We start from the raw sequence: 5,779 nt of genomic DNA, 5'->3' as shown, positions 1-5,779 counted from the left end.
ATATAGACTATATCACTGTCTTCAAGCATGTCCATTATGCATTTACATGAGAGGAATATGCAAAGCAATGGCATGCATGTTAAGTTCTACTTTTACACAGAGTGGCCTTTTTCAATATGGGAAATTTAGAAAGAATTATCACTAAAGGCACTGGGTATTTCTAGGGAATGGTAGGTGTTTTCTATTTTCCTTTGCTTATCTGATCCTTTAATTTTCCAAAGTGCATTCCTTACATGCTTGAGAACAGGTGTACCCTTTGCCTGTTCTGACAGATCTAGACATTTTCAGGAGAAATTGTGCTTTGCCGGGGACAAGAGGAAAGCATGCTTTGGGAATTTAATAAGCAAGGTAGTTCTGGCTTCAGGTCTTCATGAAGCATTGGTGTAGAAGCACTGGGGTGTGGAATCATTTCCCAGTGGGCATGTTGCTCCAGGAGACTTAGAAATGAACTGGAGAAGAAAAATCTCAGAGAAATGGTTCCGGTGGGACTGTTCATTTCAGAATGGAATGAAGAATATGTTCAGGATGCAAACCTGAATTTTAAAACTGATAGCAGGTTTCAAGAGGAAGAAATCATCTTGGGTTATGGAATCCTCTCTCTCTGTGTTTGTGCATGTGTGTAAATGTGTGTGTCTGCGTAAATATGTGTATTCGTGCTTTGTGCATGTATGTGTTTGTATTCACATGTGTTCATGTGTATATACTTTTTTTCTTTTGGTCAGTTGTGGGGCCTGAACTCTTGGCCTGGGCGCTGTCCCTCAGCTCTTCAGCTCAAGGCTAGCACTCTACCACTTGAGCCACAGCACCACTTCTGGCTTTTTCTGCTTATATGGTGCTGAGGAATTGAACCTAGGACCTTATGGGTGCAAGGCAAGCACTCTACCACTGAGCCACCTTGCCAGCCCAACTGGGACACTTTTTTAAAGAAATATTTCCATCTTTACACTTTGAAATATAAGTTAACAACTGGCTTATAACTCTCGCTAGGTGCCAGGAAAATTCAAAGTTACATGACTGATCTTTTTAAAGCTCAAAAGGCCCCATGAAGTAGGGTCATAGATGATAGAATCAGAGCCCCAGAAGTTAACAACTTGCCAAGATCAAAAGCTATGAAGTAGCATCGCTTATGAAGATTGAACTCCCTAGGGAGTCCTCGGAGCTCCTACGCTTAACCACCCCAATCTGTACCTCCCCAACTGCCTTGTTCTTCCAATGACTATGTATGTATGCTCGTGGAAACAATACTGCTTTCAAGGCATTCTCAATACAACTAGAATTAAGTCCCTTAATGTTTCTTCTTTTTATGGGGGGGGGAGTCCGGTTGTGGGCCTGAACTCTGGGCCTGGGTGCTGTCCCTCAGCTCTTCAGCTCAAGGCTAGCGCTCTATCACTTGAGCCACAGCGCCACTTCCGGCTTTTTTCTTTTTTGCTTATGTGGTGCTGAGGAATCGAACCCAGGGCCTCAGGCATGCAAGGCTCTACCACTGAGCCACCTTCCCAGCCCAATGTTTCTTCTTATACAGACATCTTCCCAGGCTCTTTTCAGACAGTTTGAAATTTATTGTTTTTGAAGTGGCATCCAAAATTAGCTATTTTTGGTAGTCAAAACCCAGATTATTATTATCAAAGAACTTCAGAGAACATTGAGAAAAAATACAAATAACAATCTGTGTAGAATGACAGAGAGCCAGAGAGCTCCTGACTGTATAATGTATGCTTGGCATTCTATACCTGTGAGTTCCACCCCCATGGATTCCACCACTTTTGGATAGAAAATACTTGAAAAGGAAATTACATACACATTGCATACACAGGTGTTCTCATTCCCTAAAAAGACAGTGCACAAACGATTTCTTTTTTTTTTTCATTTTATTTTATTTTTGCACAAACGATTTCTACAGCTTTCTATCTACCTGGGTCTAGTAATGTAGAGGCGCTAGGAAAGACATAGGAGTGCCATGACTCTAGGCAAACAATCACTTTAGGGAAAGAACTTGATCCCCTATTGATTTTGGTATCTTGACCCAATCATCCTCTGATACTTAGAGAAAATGACACCTGCTAAGTTGGAGTTGAGAATCTCAGGATCTAAGGAGCACCATCATGCTCCCTTTTTCCCGCTCATTCCTCAAGGCAGTGCCTTGTTCAGGAGAGCTCCCTGACAGCAGTGGTTCCATGCTTCCTGGGGTGTGCCTTGGGCTGGGCAGTGGGACTCAAGAAGAAGAAAGGTTCCAGATAAAGATGGAGATGGAGTCAGACTGTAAGTAAGCATTACAATGCAGAAATGTTTTGAGGAAATTGTGAGCATGGTTCTGATTGCTCAGACGCAGTGACCAATCGATTGTTCAGTTTCACTAGCAAATCATATTTGCTCAAGAGAGCACTGTATGGTACATAGAAATGTAATTTTCAGAAAGAGCATTGTGGACTATACTTTTCCTGATATGTGACTTGGCAGTAATAATACTTTCTCATAGGTTTTAAGGAATTATTAAATGAGAGGTGGTAAGTGCTTCGCCGGTTTCATGCACATGGGAAGTGCTCTGTAATACGTCACCAGCATTATTAGTTAAATGCTATGGCATCCATGCGCAGCTTCTTTTCCTACTCTAGCAGTTCTGCTAAAATTGGGACTCAGCCAATTTGCAATGCCCTTGTTTTTGGCACATCTTTCCTGGTCACTACTGATCACTGTATTTATTTTGTCAGGTAGCTTATGTACTGATGTATACTAGCAATTTTTGTTTCCTCCTTTTGAAATTATGACATCTGAGTATCTCTAATCTTCAAACACATCTTTCCTGATAGATACAGGATAGGCACATTAGTCAAGTGTTTACTGGGTTGATAAAATCTAGGACATCCTCAGTTGAGAAAGAAAGAAAGAAAGAAAGAAAGAAAGAAAGAAAGAAAGAAAGAAAGAAAGAAAGAAAGAAAGAAAGAAAGAAAGAAAGAAAGAAAGAAAGAAAGAAAGAAAAGAAGGAAGGAAGGAAGGAAGGAAGGAAGGTTAGGTCACTCTGAGCTCCTTTGAAGCTTCCATAGTACTTTCTTGTCAATTGAGATATAACATCTCTGTTTTAAAAGACACCGAAGATCCTAAATTCTAATTGAACTCTTTCCTCCATATGCAGAGAACACTGAACTTGTTCATTCAAAAAATATATAAAAAATCAATGAGGAAGATTTAAGGGAGCAATTAATGAGATAATGTCTAGAAAGCAGTTTAAGCCCCAGGGAAGAAATGTTTTTATATCCACGGAATGTTTTTACCAATATGTTTGCTCAGGAGTCAATAAATACAATTGAATGCTTCTGCAAAATCAGGCTGTGAAGGTTGGGAAGAAAAGAGAAGAGTCAATATTTTGTCTTTATGTATCATAAAGTTGTTTGATTATTTATTTGTAATTGCAAATAGAGAACAAACCCTTTTGAAAATGCATTTGACTAATCTTCTGTTAAAGATAAACCACTTCATTGCTGTCCAACAAACTCTCCAAGTTCCTATTATTTTACGATTAGATTGTCATATTTAGGTTGGCTTTAGTTATTTGGAGAGGATTCTGAAGAGATCCTTATTTGTACCTTTACCTGTTTCTTTATTTGTACCTTTACCTATTTCTTTATTTACCTATTTCTTTATGATTTATTTAATGGACACTAGGTCACTTTGCATCATCCATCCTCTTATATAGGACATTGTCTTCAAGTTATAGATAGTTCCAGAACACCTAAACTAGAGGTGCTTTCTAAATTCAAAATGATCCTGCCTGGTTATTACTATTCTCCATTTGCCTGAAAGCAAAGTGAAGACCATAAAGAATTTCATAATGGCCCTGGTTCTGACCATGGTGAATTCCAATCTTTTCATCTCTCAGGCAAGTCCTAATGATGGAAAGGTTGAATAAGTCACTTAATCCTAAAAAAATACATTCTGGAGCCTTGCTTTTCACTTTTTAATGAGAATACCAATCATCTGGAGAGCTCATTAAAAGGCAAAATATGATTCAGGGTGGAGCTTGAAATTCTGCATTTCTAACAAACCCTCGGGTGGTGCTAAAGCTGAGGATTTGTACACCAAACTTCAGAATCTGAGAACCTAGATTTTTTTTAAATTTTGGGATGAAAGACATCACTATTTGAGTTGAGTTCTTAAGCATTTGGAAAATATGAAATTGTATGTAATATACAGAGGTTTAAGTCAGAAGTTAGAATATATTCCAAAGTCGGTTTTCAAGGTATGGATATTTCAGCAGACTGTTTGCCTAATTATTCCCTTGAGATTAGAATGTACCTACATGAACACATATTCATGCAGACACTGGAAGAAGAACGTCATATTGAGGAAAAAACACTTTTAATGGCCCTCACAACTGTACAATGTCTCAAATAGATCGTGTGCTTACTTTGGAATAAAAACTGCTGATCACACAAATAATTTGAAACATCTCTACCAATTATTTTTTTTTAGTTTAGTCACCATCGGTTTATTTAAAAGGGAGATATGGAAGTTATTTACATGATGAAAGATCTCAGACCTTCCATGGAACGGGCAGCTTCACACAATGCCATTTTAGTGGTGTATTTGCTCTACATACTTCCCAAGAATGTCACCATCCCTAAATAAGAAATAATCCTTGTCATCTAGAACTACTTCGGTGCCTCCATATTCTGGAAGAAGAACTTTATCACCCACTTTCACTAACTGGCTGAATCTTTCCACCCTTTCCTTTAGAGCCCGATCCCACAGCCACTACTGTGGCTTGCAATACTTTTCCTTGAGACTTTTCTGGAAGCATAATGCCTCCTTTGGTTACAGTTTCAGCTGCACTCCTTTCGATCAACATTCGGTCAAACGGAGGAAGGAATTTCCTAAATGCTTGTCCAACTGTGACTCTTCGCCGTTGCTGCTTGTACTCTGCTCTCATGCCTACCAATTAATTTTTAATGACAGCTTTAAAACTTTATCCATGTCTCCTTTTAGCTCATTTTTTCCTTTTATTTTTTTCTGTGTGTTTAAAATTCCACAGATACAATGTATGCAAATTGGGAGCTGTAGCTTGGCTGTAGAATAAATGTGTGCTCCAAAGGCTCGTGTGCCATATACTTAGTCCCCAGGTCAATGGGATAGGGAGATGATGGAGACTTTAAGAGGTGGAGACTAATGATAGGCCTTTAGATGATTTAGGAATTGTGCCCTCTGAAGGTTTGTGGGACCCCATTTTCTCTGGCTTCCTGTTTCAGGATCTGGATCTCTTTCTCACATGTGTACTCCTGCCATGATGTGCCTTGGCCTCCTGGCCTTCCCAAGAACTGACGTGATGCCAGAACCCTGCACTGAGCCCCTACAATTGTGGACTAAAATAAACTGAGGTATTTCATCATAGCATGCAAAACAGACCAACGATATTGAATAAGGGGGAAAAAAGATTCAGAAAGTTTGTTTGGCCCACATTTATTGAATGACATTGGAGTTTGTGATGGAGGTAAATAAAGCAGAGCTGTATGAACAACAGTCACATTAGCTAGTGAAATAGGTAACAGAGATGTACTGCTAACTGTAAGTTCACACTACCACGGGAGAGTGTTTTTGTTTGTTGGGATTGCAGAAACAGGATACCACAGCCTGAGTGATTCAGCAGCAGACATTTTATTTCTAGTCCAGTGCTGGAAGCTGGGTGACCAAGAGACGTTGTTGGCACATCTGGGTTCTCTTGAAGCTTTGCTCTGTGGCCTCTGGCTGAGGGTTGGCTCCTCACCATGTCCTCACATGGATTTTTGTC

General features: G+C 39.5%; 1 pseudogene; it reads right to left on the bottom strand.

Moving 5' to 3' along the window:
* Positions 1–4,569: 4,569 nt before the first annotated feature.
* Positions 4,570–4,924, bottom strand: LOC138824889 (10 kDa heat shock protein, mitochondrial pseudogene; annotated as a pseudogene).
* Positions 4,925–5,779: the final 855 nt, after the last annotated feature.

The sequence above is a fragment of the Dipodomys merriami genome, unplaced genomic scaffold, assembly GCF_024711535.1.
Source record: "Dipodomys merriami isolate MVZ:Mamm:240054 unplaced genomic scaffold, mDipMer1.0.p SCAF_13, whole genome shotgun sequence".
NCBI lineage: Eukaryota > Metazoa > Chordata > Mammalia > Rodentia > Heteromyidae > Dipodomys > Dipodomys merriami.
This window is presented reverse-complemented; position numbering and strand designations above follow the sequence as displayed.